We start from the raw sequence: 14,548 nt of genomic DNA, 5'->3' as shown, positions 1-14,548 counted from the left end.
ATATTTTTATTGTCAAACTAAAATAGAACCATGTGTATATTTTGCTGTAAGTGTGATCAATTAATTGTGCCTCTATATTGTGCATACTTAATTCCAAGGGCAAAGATAAATTGTTTGCAAAGAAGCAGCAAAATATGAAACTTAGTGCCATCATATTATGACATTATAAAGATAATTAACAATAAAAATATACCCACCCAAGGGAAAAAATATGGGTAATAATTATTTGCCCAAGATTAGCTGGAAATCTTGGGACTATTTTCTTCCCATGGGTGACATGCACAGATCATGCATGCATTAGCATCATTCAGCAACATTAGCCCCACAGGTACTCCTCCTCCGTGTGATATCCCACTTTCTTTACAGCAAAATTATTACATGTAGCTGGAAAGGAATAGCACATTCTTTGGGAAGTTTAAATTATTAATACCAAATCCTTAAATTGTCAGATGTCAATCACCAATTTACATGGATAATAGAAAAGCCGAAGAAGCTACCATAACCTTCTTTGGTTTTAGTTAAATCTGGAAGCACCAAGTGTCTCACATGAAAAATAATCCATAAATCTCACTTACCCTCATTGAATATGGAGACAAAACAAACACAATCTCTGTTTATAATGTTGGGCTGGAAGAGATTGAAACCAACCCTTAAAGGAAGTCCCAAGAGATTAAGAAATTAGTTTCCATCAGAGCCAATGAAAGAAACCAGCTTTTAAAGGAAATGACAGACAAATTTAATTAAAATGTCATAAAGCAAGCAAAGTAAAAAGCCAAATAGCACAGTGGAAAAAACTGTTTGCCACTTATATCATGAATATTCATATTCCAGATATACAAAGAGCACCTGCATAATAGAGAAGAAAAATGCTAGCAATGCTATAAAGAACCTGGACAGTCAAATAAAAAGAAGCACAAATGCCTCTTAACCATTTGAAAAGATGCTCAATATTACTCATAGAAAGATAAATGCAAATTAACACTTTGCTAGGATAGCTATTCTAACTATCAGATCAGCAAAAATCCAGAAGTTTGACAACACAGTCTGGCAAAGCTGTAAGGAAACAGACTTTTTCTACACTACTGATGGTAATGTAAAATGCTAAAACTCTTGGGGAAGGAAATCTGGCAATGCCTAGAAAAAAATTACATATTCATTTACTATTTGGTGAAACAATTACAGTTCTAGGAATCTATCCCTAAGATACAGTGGCAAAAAAAAAAAACACATATAAACAAGAGTAGTAGTTGCAGCAAATGTATAAACATATAAACAAGGGTATTAGTTGCAGCAAATATATAAACAGGATACTGGTATACAGGGTAGTATGCACCTGTAGAAAGAAATGAGCAATATGACTGTAAACAACAATGGAGTATTCTTTAGGATACATTGTCAAGTAAAAAGAAAATCAAGGTGGAGGGAATGTGTTCAGTATACTACCACACTAACTCATATATTATCTTTCATCTCAAGAAAAGGCAATGGGGCAATAAACTGTAAAATATAAGGCCTCCTTTTAAGCAAAGGGAGGGAGAAGGATGGAGAAAACAGGGATAGAATCCAGATATTTATGTATCTATCTCGTTTAGTGGACTTGAATTTGGAACTATATACATTTTTTTACATAACTATTTTCCAAAAATTAAAAAGCAACTCCCAAGAAATAAAAGTGACATGGAATAATGATCTTATTATGTATTCAGCTGTCAGCATTAACCACCTAGAGAGTTGTTCCAAATAACTATAAAATGCTAATTTTCCTGCACATCCCTAGTAGGATATAATCTTCTTGATACAAACAACTGCAAGTAAATAGATAAATAAGAGAACCAAACAAACAGTTTTCAGTAATCGGATTTTTAGTGCTACTGTTGGTATTTTTATACATGATATAGCATAAAAAAATGAGTAACTTGGTTGTTAACTGGAATTATTGCCATGATTAAATAGCAATATGATATAAGATGAATGAGATTAAGTAAAAGCCTGAATTTTATTTGAAAGTATTAGCATGAGTTCATTATGTATTTTACCTTAAAATTATAAAATGCAGTATCTTGGTTTATTGAAAAGTCCCAGAAAGAAGAACCAACTTAAAATACCAGAATGTATCCACAGTGTCTAGGCTGATCACTAATTACCACTTTCTAAAAAGAAATCAACACTTAAAGAAATTCTGACTACCAATCTGAGGCAAGACCTATAAAATATGAGCCTGGGACATCTTGTCATATCTGAAAGCAGGCAAGCTATAAAGAGCAGTCTAGGTCTACTCTGGGCCTAACTACCAAATTTCCAGAAATACTAGGCTGAACCACTTAAAATTGTCATTTTGTAAATTAAGGCTGCTTGAATATTAGTAATTTCATATGATTAGGGCTAATACAAGGGAAAGAGGATAATTAAATAATACTAGAGAAATATCAGCAGGAAGTGTATGAATTGTAGAAAAATCTACAAGACTAGAAACTCAATTTTTGTAACAAAAATTTGCGAGAACAGCAAATTCAGGGAAGCCTATAAACTAAAGGAGAACAAAAGACATAGAAGACATCAAATAAAGTCTAATAATATATAGAACTTGTTAGGTAATGATTCAAATGACTCAATCTTTAAAAATCAGGAAATGTGAGCTTTAATTGGAAATGATTATATTAAGGAATTAATCTTGTTTGTTAATACAATGATGTTATGACAACTTTTTCTTAATCTTATCTCTAGAAATTCATACTAAAATATTTTTAAGAAAATATTTACTTCAAAATAAATAGGGGTGGGGGATTTTGGGGTAGATAAGATACACATGAAGCCAGATAGGTGTGGGCTTATTAGGGTTATTAGACTCTATTCTCTACTTTTGTATATAATTAAAATTATTCCTTATAAATTATTATTAAAAGTAAAAACAAAGGCAAGCTTGAGGATTTCTTCTTACAGCGAGAAAATCCTTATAATGCTTTTTAGATTTTGTTGAGGAGGAACTTTGTGGTATCAAGAAAGAAAATTACAATTTATTGATTGCTTATTACAGTCCAAAAATTTGTGCTTGGAGATTGGCATGCGTTAGCTCAAGTTATGTATTATTATTTCAATCTTATATTGTTACCATTACATTAATTTGCAAAATAAATTTCCTATTAGTAAGTAGCAAATGACAATTAGATTTGAGTAAAAAGTAATGTGGCTGCTTTCAATTTAAAATAATATGATTCCATGTATACTACTCCTGGTACGTAAGATACAGGAGTATCCACACACTTGGAAAATATTGGGAAGTAAAAATGCAGCATTAACTTTCACAGGACTCAGAAGGTAGGTTGGGGTAGAAGCAGCACATAATAAATGAAAACATTTCAGGTGGTGGGCATGAGGATTATGGCAGGGACTCTCTTTGTTACTCCTCATTCAGCTATTGAATAGCCAGATCATTCTGACTATGCATATGATTGACAAGTTACTAAGCAGATCATATTTATCCTTTCTTTCTGCCCATCCACACACACACACACTCCCTGCTTAAAAATTTTAAACACTCTAATAAATAAATAACCTTAATCTATCCTCCAAATGATATTCACGGGTAGCATTTTTTCTTTTGCAAGTCTCATTGTTGAGAAATAATGATATGATTAGGGACTATTGTGGCTGTGAGAGAATTTTGCTAGCTACCTATTTTTATCATTCTAGATATCTCATCTGTACAAAGGGAAAAATATTTTTTAAACTGTATTGTGTTTGTGAGAATTAATGTCTATAATGCATGCAAGACTCCTGGCATACTAAAACAGCATGTCTTAGATAACCTAACAGAGTGTTTATAATTAACAGAATTAATAGACTTCATATCAAAGCCTGGCTCTGTCTTTTAGGAGCTGGGAGCTCTTAAGGAATTTACTTTTACTTCCAGGCCTCCATGTAAAAATGGCTCTCACAAACCTGTTTGAAAGGCTAATGTGGAATAAAGTGCTTATTTCGATGTCTGGTAAATAAAGCTCAGTGATGGTGAATCACCCTTTATAGGCTTTTGTTAATTTACTAATATTGTTATATTTTATATAGAATTTTATGTTCTGCTCTTTTTCAATTAATATCAGAGCAGCAACATTTACCATGCTGTTAAGAGTACTTCATAAACATCCCTATTGATGGAAGAAGTACTATATTGACAGGTGGGTGTGGATGCAGGAAGACCGTTTTCTGCTGGAGAGACATCGCCCATGCATTTTTATGAGCCATATTTCCTGAGTAGTAGGTGGTGACCAGTTAATCATTTTGTCAAACTATTTTCTAAGGCTTCAAGTTGTCCAGCCACAGCCAAATGCCTATATTAATTTTGTGCCACTTAATTTTGCTAAATGCAGTCTTCTCTTACTGCGTGTGGATGTGTACATGGAAAAGCTTTTGTCTCCTTGAACATTATTGTCCATCAAGAATGGAGTTTCATTTTTGGCTATTTTTTTTACAACAAGGGCAGATATGCTCCTGAGTGACAGTTAAATTTGTTGAAAGTATTAAATTGCTAATGCTAATGCATTTTACAATCTTTGAAACTGATTTAATATATTAGGCTGCCACTCAAAGTTGTAATAAACAATACCACACTCTTAGTTGGAAATCATTCTGTCAGATCTGGAGGCTTTCAAAAATGCCTACCTATGTTCAGAGTTTACAAACACATTTTTATTTCTCTGTAGGCTGCCCGACAAACCAATGACATAAATACTTCAATTTGCATTTCTTGTCACAGGGTTTGGAACTCGCGTGGAGCTGTAATAAACACCTGGCAGGATATCTCTGAGGCTGGGAAATCATTCCCCACTTAAGGAGGTAAGGTTGTTATTTCGCATAAGGGAAACACATGTAAAACTTATTATCACCTAACTTCATGTACTTGTCATGACTTCATGTGTATTTCCCAGGTTTGAATAGAGACAATAGGCACTCACAGGCAATAAAATGACAACAAAAGTGAGAAAGCCTGCCTGCAGAATAACTGAGGAAGTCTAAGACTGAAATATGATGAAGAAATAAATGTGTGTATATTTCTTTCTTTTTTTCTTTGAGTGTCTTCTTAGCTGTCACGAGAAAGTGTTTGTCAATCTTAGTTCAATAATAATATTCTAATAACATTGCATTTAACAATTCTGAAAGTGTTTTATGTATGCTTTCATTTGACTTTCGCCATGATCCTGAAAGTGGTGAAGAAAAGTAGAACATCCATAGGGAAAAGAATGGCACATTCAAACTTACACAGCATACTATATAATACACTGTCCAATATTATGTAAGACAGCTAGATGTATGGGATCCAGACAAACTCAGATACTTTGCTTTTCAGTTCTAATAGTTCATTATACTACAGTAACTCTCTGGGAAGAAAAATATAATTTCCTTATATTAATTTGGATGAAAACCTTTATAAAAAATAGGTAAGTTAGAGATTTGTTTGGGTAATGTAAATCTAAATCAATTATAGTAAGCCAAATTACTACAGGTTCTGCATCCCTAATCTGAAAATCTGAAATTCCAAATGATCTAAAAATCCAAAGCTTTTTGAGTGCTGACAAGACAACACAGTGGAAAATTTTATACCTGAACTCATGTGAAGGATCCCGATCAAATTGCAGGTGCAGAACGCACAGTTTATTCACGTCCCCAAGGGATAAAAGGCCCTCCCAGCCCCGTTCAGCTGTGATATATCTTTTCCATGCACAGCATAATGGTGATGCCAAATAATCATAGACTGGCCAATGGGTGGCTGAGATAGTGACACCTTTGCCTTCTGATCATTTAATGCAGAGGTTCCCAACCCCTGGTACCGGACCAGTACCAGTTGTGGCCTGTTAGAAGCCTGGGGGCACAGAAAGAGATGATTAGCAGGGCTAGCAAGGAGTATGGCCTGAGCTCTGCTTCCTGTCAGATCATTGGCAGCACTAGATTCTTATAGGTGCCAGGACCCTGTTGTGAACTGCACACGCAAGGGATCTAGGTTGTGTGCTCATTATGAGACTCTTAACTAGTGCTTGATGATCTGAGGTGGAACCGTTTCATCCTGAAACCATCCCCCACACTTTCCCGGTCATGGAGAAATTTGGCACCAGTCCCTGGTGCCAAAAAGGTTGGGGACTGCTGGTTTAACGTACATAAACTTTGTTTCATGCACAAAATTATTTTAAATATTGCAAAATGTACCTTTAGGCTATGTCTACAGAGTAAAACATAAATGAAATTTGTATTTAGACATGGAACCCCTCCCCAAGATACCTCGTTATGTTATATGCAACTATTCCAACATTTTGAGGGGAAAAAAAAGAAATCTGAAACACTTCTGGTCTCAAGTATTTCCAATAATGGATATTCAACCTAAAGTTCCAAAAAAAAAAAAAATGACAACAATAGTGGGGTTGGAGACAGTAAAGAAGAAAAGACAAAGTTTCTGTCACCGGAGAACTTATTTCCTGAGAGAAGAAACAGAATACAAGTAGCTACTGATATCTGGCATTACATTGTATAAGCATTATGAAGAAAAAAAACAGAATCTAGGGATAAAGACTGATGAAAGGTGTCATGTTAAGCAGGAGGAGAAAAACATTGAACACAAGAATAATATGAAAGAGTGAATGAATATTGGGGAAGGAAACATTCTAAGAAGTAGATACAGAGGTGATTGATAAGATGGAATCTTATTGTACCACTTATTTATTGAATATTTTCCCAGAAAAAAAGCAAGCAGATAGCAAAGAAGAATCAAAATAAAACACTGAAGATGATAGATTTATTTTGAAATGCTGGCGACTGTCCTGAATACAACGTATTTTCTACTTAACTTACTATCTTGTTTTATTCGATCTCTAACTCAGGAAAAGGCTGAAACTTCTGAGAAGGTTGTCTTTGTTGCTGAGGAGGGTCACCAGGAAAGGCCAATTGCCAGAGTTCCAGAGGGATTGCAGTCATTACCGCAGCACAGGATCCACTTCATTCCTGCAGTCTCAACAATGCTTCTGTCAACTCAAAGAAGGCAGTTCTGTGTATACACGCATGTGTTAGCGGGAGGTAGCCAGGCTGTTTATAGTCTTCAAGTTCATATGACTAATGAATAAAATCGGAAGGACAATTTATACACAATGAAAAAATTAATTGTCCATTGAAGTAGAATGTCCTTAAACTCAAAGAATATTACAGTTCCTTCCTACAAAGTCCCTGACACTTAGTATGCGCTTAATTAAATTCTGACTGAGCTGGATATTTCCTTGTGGGAGGGTAGACTGTATGATTAGGCATATGAGAATCAGAAGGAGGCATTGTGAACATCACTCAGAGCAAGAGTTTTCCTTTGGAAAACCTGATAGATCGATTCTTCTATACATAGAATATCCTTGACAATTGCAATGGAGAATTCTGACCATTGAAAATGCTTGTAGAACAAGAGGTGGTTCTCCCTTCATCCTTGCTGGAACTTAACCAGATAGAATTGGACGATACAAACTAGCTTTTCTACTCACTCTCCTCTAGAACTCCCACTGCTGATCAAACTGCCTTGGAGCATCCTTATTCTTTCCTCAGATTTGTTAATACATTCTCTGCAGACTTGGGCCCATCAGTCATGCAGCCTCTTAAAGGGGGCTTTAATGAATTCTGTGCTCTATGAGACCCCCTCTTTCAGAGGACTCTGTTCTCTTCTCATCAACCTAACAGAAAGCAGTGGAAACAAAAATACAGAGAGCATATTTGAGCTAAGGTTGAGGACTGTAGCCCAGGACACACTTCTAAGTTGCCTGGGGGGATGCTCTGGAGAACAGAGAAAGAGAGAGACTCAAGTTTTTAAAGGATGAATCAGGAAAAGAGGGCAGTTACAAAAGTTGTTTTTCAGGCATTCTCATTGGTTTACAGGAATATCATTGGTCAGTGACTGCACATACACTGTAGCCCTACATGGTGTGTGTCATTTTACGGCTACTTGGCGACAGTCTAGAGCTCATGTCACAAATTGTCCACCTTTGTTGAAGTATTTGTTTAAAAATCCCGCTATAGGAAGAAAGGTTGGAAAAAAGTGAAAGTTCTCAGAATACCAAAGAGGTTTAAGATACCGTACTCAGCAAAAATTTAAAACACAGTTTTGGCCATGAAAGAATGTATCCCTGCTGGGTGTGGTGGCCCACAAATGCAAGCCCAACACTTTGGGAGGCCAAGTGGGAGAACTGAATGAGCCCAACAGTTGGAGACCAGCCTGGTCAACATAGTGGGACCCCTGTCTCTACACACTCAAGCACACACACACACAGAAAATTTAATTACCCAGGCTTGGTGGGATGTCCCTGTGCTCCCAGCTACTCTGGAGGCTAAGGTGAGAAGATCACTTGAGCCTTAGAGGTTAAGGTTGCAGTGAGTCAAGATCACAACACTGCACTCCAGCCTGGGTGGCAGAGGGAGACCCTGTTTCAAAAAATAGAAAAGGAACCTATCTGATATAGTCTGACTATGTACCCACCCAAATCTCATCTTTAATTGCAGCTCCCACAATTCCTGTGTGTTGTGGGAGGGACCAGGTGGGAGGTAATTGCATCATGGGGTTGGGTCTTTGCCATGCTCTTCTCATGATAGTGAATAAGTCTCATGAGATCTGATGGTTTTATAAATGGGAATTTCCCTGCCCATTGTCTATTCTCTTGCTGCTGCCATGTGAGACGTGCCTTTCACCTTTCACCATGATTGTGAGGCCTCCCCAGCTACATCGAACTGAGTCCATTAAACTTATTTCTTTTGTAAATAGCCCCGTCTCATGTATGTCTTTATCAGCATCATGAAAATGGACTAATACAATATCCCTGGTTGTAGAGGTAACATTACTACATGAAACAGATATTCAAAATACCAGGTGCAGTTGGTACTTCCCCTTTACTGGGAAAGGCAACTGTTTTGTCCTGCCAAACCCATGGCTGGATTTACCCCAAAAGCAGCTGCAGCTGATTCACCCCAAAAGTTCCCACAATGGAGTGTTGCAAACTTTCCCAAAAGAGGGCCAGTTGTGATTTCAAAGAAAGAAGCACTAGGCCAGGCATGGTGGCTCATGCCTATAATCTCAGCACTTTGTGAGGCCAAGGCGGGTGGATCATGAGGTCAGGAGTTCAAGACCAGCCTGGCCAAGTTGGTGAAACAGTCTCTGCTAAAAATACAAAAATTAGCAAGGCATGCTGGCCAGCACTTGTAATACCAGCTACTTGAGAGGCTGAGGCAGGAGAATTGCTTGACCTGGGAGGTGGAGGTAGCAGTGAGCCAAGATAATACCACTGCACTCCAGCCTGGGAGACAGAGCAAGATTCTGTCAGGAGAGAAGAGAGGAGAGAGGAGAGGGGAGAGGGGAGGGGAGGAGAGGGGAGCAGAGAGGGGAGGGGAGTAGAGAGGAGAAGAGAGGGGAGGGGAGGGAAAGGAAAGGAAAAGAAAAGAAAAGAGAAGTTCCAAACACCAGGATGATTCAGCCAAAGCATTTATTAGGAGAGCTTACTTAGAGAGGTGCTACAGCAATCCTCGCAATGGTCATTAAGAGAAAATGGGTGTTCTTCCTAGGTATGTCTACAGATCAGGATATGGAGTCTTTCAGAGGGTTTAAGGAACTCACTTCAAAGCCAGGGTCAGTATCTTTCTGTGTTTTGGGCAACAAGCTAGATTCTTTTATTTGTGCCTGGGAATATTAAAGACCTGGTTTGTGTTCAATCCCGCTGGGAAAAACCTGCAGCTGACTGAGTGACAGTTGTCAAAGTACTCAATGATTTTCAGCCAGGACAAAAAACAAAAACAAACAAAAAACAAAACAAAAGAACAGGGAAACATGTAGATCTTACAACTTTAAATTTCTTAATTTGTATGGAGTGAAAACTTATTAAATTATCTTTGTGTTTCAAACTTCATGCATGCTCTTGGGATGCAAAGATGATGAAAACATAGTCTTTTGTGATCTAATGCTGTTGTACCTGTTCCACCTTCCCTGCCACCATTCCCTAAAGCCTTCACCCATACTGAGCAATTACTTTGCAGACTCACCCATCTGTTCAAAGCCTCAGATCTTTCATAAACATTTTCCTCTATTTGGAATTCCCTTCTTGCCTCTTCTGCCTGGCAGATACCTTCTCTTCTTTCAAACCCCAAGACTTCTGACTTTTCCAACATTAATTACTTCTATTGTCTTAGTTCTGGTTATACTGTTATAATATCCATTACCTTATAGCATCATTATTTATGCATTTTTCTGACTCACCTTAGAGTCTAAATGACTGGAGGTCAAAGATAATATAGTCCTCTTTCTGAATCCTTAGCTGCTTATTCAGTCCCTAACATTCCATACGTGCTGAGCAGATGTTGGTGGGAAGAATTAATGAATATATTATATAAAAAATAAATGCTGTAAAAGTTAATAAAAGAAGAGGGTCACAGTAGGATGATACTAGTGGTGTGCTGACAAATATTTAATAGATGACTCCTCAGGAAATAAAAAAAACACCATTTGTAACATTGGCTGGTTTTCATTATGTAAATCTCTCACCATGTCTCATTTCAACATCTTGTCACTGAACATGGAGGCAGGAGGCAGTAACACATTATGTGATAATTCTACTATTTTCATATAGTGTACATAAGTAAAACACAGAACATAGATTATAGCAATGTAGTAAAATAATCAGGAACTAATGATTTTTATTATATGTTTACCTTGGTTTCTAATATAATTTAATTGTAAATTAATATACAATTAATTTTAAAATAATGGCCATGTGGCCGGGCGCGGTGGCTCATGCCTGTAATCCCAGCACTTTGGGAGGCCGAGGCAGGTGGATCACAAGGTCGAGAGATCAAGACCATCCTGGTCAAGATGGTGAAACCCCGTCTCTACTAAAAATACAAAAAATTAGTTGGGCATGGTGATGCATGCCTGTAATCCCAGCTACTCGGGAGGCTGAGGCAGGAGAATTGCCTGAACCCAGGAGGCGGAGCTTGCGGTGAGCCGAGATCGCACCATTGAGCTCCAGCCTGGGTAACAAGAGTGAAACTCCGTCTCAAAAAAATAAAATAAAACAATTTAAAAAAATGGCCATGTTTAACAATTGATTTGCAAAATTCCTGAAAATTTAAAAACTGGCTCTCTTAAATGCTGTTATGAATCGGCTTCAGCCTACCATTAAATGAGACATTTTGAGGTGAGCTAGGTAAAGTAGTAAGATCTTACAGGAAAGTTAGCAGTTAATCTGTTCATTATGAAGCAATTATCTCAATAAGACAATTAAGTTGGATGGAGAATATATGATCCACAAGGATACCGATTTTTGTCTGTTTAATTCAATGTTTTATCCCTGGTGCTAAGGTGAGTGCTGGACATGTACTTAGTGCTCATTAAATATTTGTTAAATGGAAAACTTTTTAAATAAAAACCACATTTTGTAGGCCTTTTGAATGCAATGCTAAGTCAACTTCAAAAAGCCTCCATTGGTGAGGTCTGGAGAAAAGGGTACTTAATTCAATCTCATTCACACAATTTTTACCCACTGCTTGTATTTAAAAATGAAGAAGAATGGTGAGTGTCTTGCCCAACCAGAGACCTCAGTCATCTGAAAGTGGCTGGTGGGGCAAACAGCATGATAGTTGTTAGGCCAACAGGTCAGTTTGGGGTTCTTCCTAGAGTGGGATCTCACCAATGACTTTGTGCATCCTTTGAAGCTAGTGCAATCAAAGCTCCTTTCGGAGCTTCCAGCAGGACCCTAGAACTGCATGGGGTTAGGATGGAAAGGGCAGAGGGTAGAGAAGACCGTCCCATGCTCCAATTATAGCAGTAGTAATAGTCTATAATTTTATCGTAGGGACATTGACTTGTGCTGCACAGAGGCATCCTTTATAGAGCTTGAGCTTTGGGTTTTGTGGAAATGCTCCTGAATCTACTCTTTGCAGTAAATGCTCCCATGCCCTGAAAACACACAGAAAGCAAAAGGGAAATGACTGAACCTAAGGATTAGCTCTGTAAGTGAAGGGCAAGAACAGGGCCAAAAAGCATCAGTTTAGAGCTATATCCCTGGGTGTCCAGTACCCACCCTACCTGAGTGAGATCTGAAAGCCATTCAGTGACATTTAGTCCTTTTGAATAATTTAGTCCTGGGAAGGAGAGGGCATTGCAGGGTAGTTAAGAAGTGGGTTTTGCAGGAAGACTGTCTATGGGGTGAATTACTTAATAGTAACAGTACCTGTTTGCTTACCTAGAAAATGGGGATGCTAATACCCACCTCATATTTTCTTGGGCGAACAAAATGTTATAACGTATGAGGGGTAGACCACAATGTCTGTAATATAGAAAGTATTTAGTAAGTGGTATCTATGGCTGTTTATTTTTATCATTACATTACTATTATTTGTTCTGCATTCACAACAGGAAAATGTTTGAATTACATCATAAAGACTGTTTAAGGAATAGTCGTAAAACGTAAGGCAAAATTCCAGGCCCGAAGCACATAGGTGTGCCATGATGAACCACGTTTCTTTGATTGGATTTTAATTGCCATTATCAATAAGAGTTTTATATTCTATGAAAAAGATGAAATTTCCATATATTTCCATATATTGACCTATACTAATAGCAGTAAGTGGATTTATGGAGGGAGAAAGCAAAAACTCAGTTGTAAAGCATGTTAAATTCGAGATGCTTAATAGGCTACATCAAACCAAGGCAGAAATTAAGAAGAAGAGTTATTTCTGAAAATATGGATTTGGAAGACTTCATCACACAAATAAAATCACTACAGCAGAGCTGGTCGATTCCTCCAAAACAGACATTATGTCAACCTCATTCTTCTTGGACACTGATTGGTCCAAGAATGGCAATGTATTATTTTCCTGGCTAATGAGGATTTAAGGAAAACTTCTTGAGAGGATTTTCCACCCCGCTCCTGAATATAATTGACCATTGAGCAATATGGGGGTCATGGACACCAACTCCTGCACAGTAAAAAAATCTGGGCATAACTTTTAACTCCCCCAAAACTTAACAACTATTAGCCTACTGTTCACCAGAAGTGGTAACATAAACAATCAACTAACATGTAGTTTGTATGTTACATGTATGATATACTGTTTTCTCACAATAAAGGAAGCTAGAGAAAAAAATGTTATTAAGAAAATCATAAGGAAGAGAAAATATACTTAGTATTCATTAAGTGGAAGTAGATCCTTATAAAGGTCTTTATTCTAATCGTCTTCATGTTGAGTAGTCTGAGGATGAAGAGGAACAGGAGGGGTTGGTCTTGTTGTAACGGGAGACAGAGGCAGAATAAAATGTATGTATAAGTGTACTTGTGCACTTCCAACCTATGTTGTTCAAGGGTCAATTATATATAGACAAATCCTTATTAGGTAAACAGTTTTGCCTTTTAATCTTTATTTTCTCTCTTTCTAGCATATAAGGGTACCATGGCCATTCTACATTCATGAAGAATATGGCCGGTGTTCTAAAGGAAAACTACCAGGAAATCAAAAGACCACCATTTACAATGTTGGCTGGTCTTCATTGTGCAAACATGGAGGCATGCAAAAACGAAAAGCCCATGTCATTTAAAACATCTGTGAACAGCTGAACCAATAACAGATACCATCTACTTTGATGCTTCTCATTATGAGAGAAAAATAATCCACCATTTATTCAAGCTACTCTAGGTTGACTTTTGTGTTACTTGAGGCCAGTGTGTTTTCTAACTAATATAGGTAAGACAACATGATGCAGAGCTATTTTTCAACATGTGCAGAAGGGAAAAAGGTAAAATTGATAGTAAAGTCAGCCTGCAGCCCATAAGCAAAATACCTGGGACATCTGAACACAACACAAACTCCTCTTTCTTTCCAGCTCAGAGCACGTTTATAATGCAAGAGATGGTAGGCTGTGCAGTGCATATGGGGAGCCAGAGTATAAGAGACACATAAATAAGCTGCCTGTGATAATGGAAGAACGTCATCGAAGATAGTTGACATTCCCTGTACAGTTTGGGAAACTGATAAAATCATAATGGTAAACAAGACAAGCCGTATTGCCAATCCATTGCTGCTTCTTGCATGCAGTCTGACACATATGTCTTATTGCTCAGCACAAGCAGCAGAAGGAATGAACAAAAAGAAAAGAGCAATTTCCCCACTGTAAATTGGAAAGTCTGCCAACCAGCTAAGTGATCTGCTATCAATCAGTGTTAAATTCTCCTTAGCTGCAGAAAATTCAAGGGCTAACTATTACTGAGAGATTTCACACAGTGACTAATGGTATATGACAAACACATTTAAAATCTGCACAGACCAGCACCAGTTTAAAGTGTAACATGAATAATAAATAATTTTAAAGAAATCCTAGCATGCAAAATAAGATATAATCTTTTCTGACATAAATTACACAGAGAAGATTAAAGTTCTAGAAAGGCATTTGCAAACTGACCAAAACAAAGTCAAAAGTGTAATTCATTCAGAAGTCGACTATATCTGATGACTTTGCATATAAACAGATTCTGAAAATGTTAGTCAAATAAGCTAT

Source organism: Callithrix jacchus, chromosome 20 (genome assembly GCF_049354715.1).
Source record: "Callithrix jacchus isolate 240 chromosome 20, calJac240_pri, whole genome shotgun sequence".
Lineage (NCBI taxonomy): Eukaryota > Metazoa > Chordata > Mammalia > Primates > Cebidae > Callithrix > Callithrix jacchus.
The sequence above is the reverse complement of the archived record's forward strand: the minus strand, read 5'-3'. Positions refer to the sequence as shown.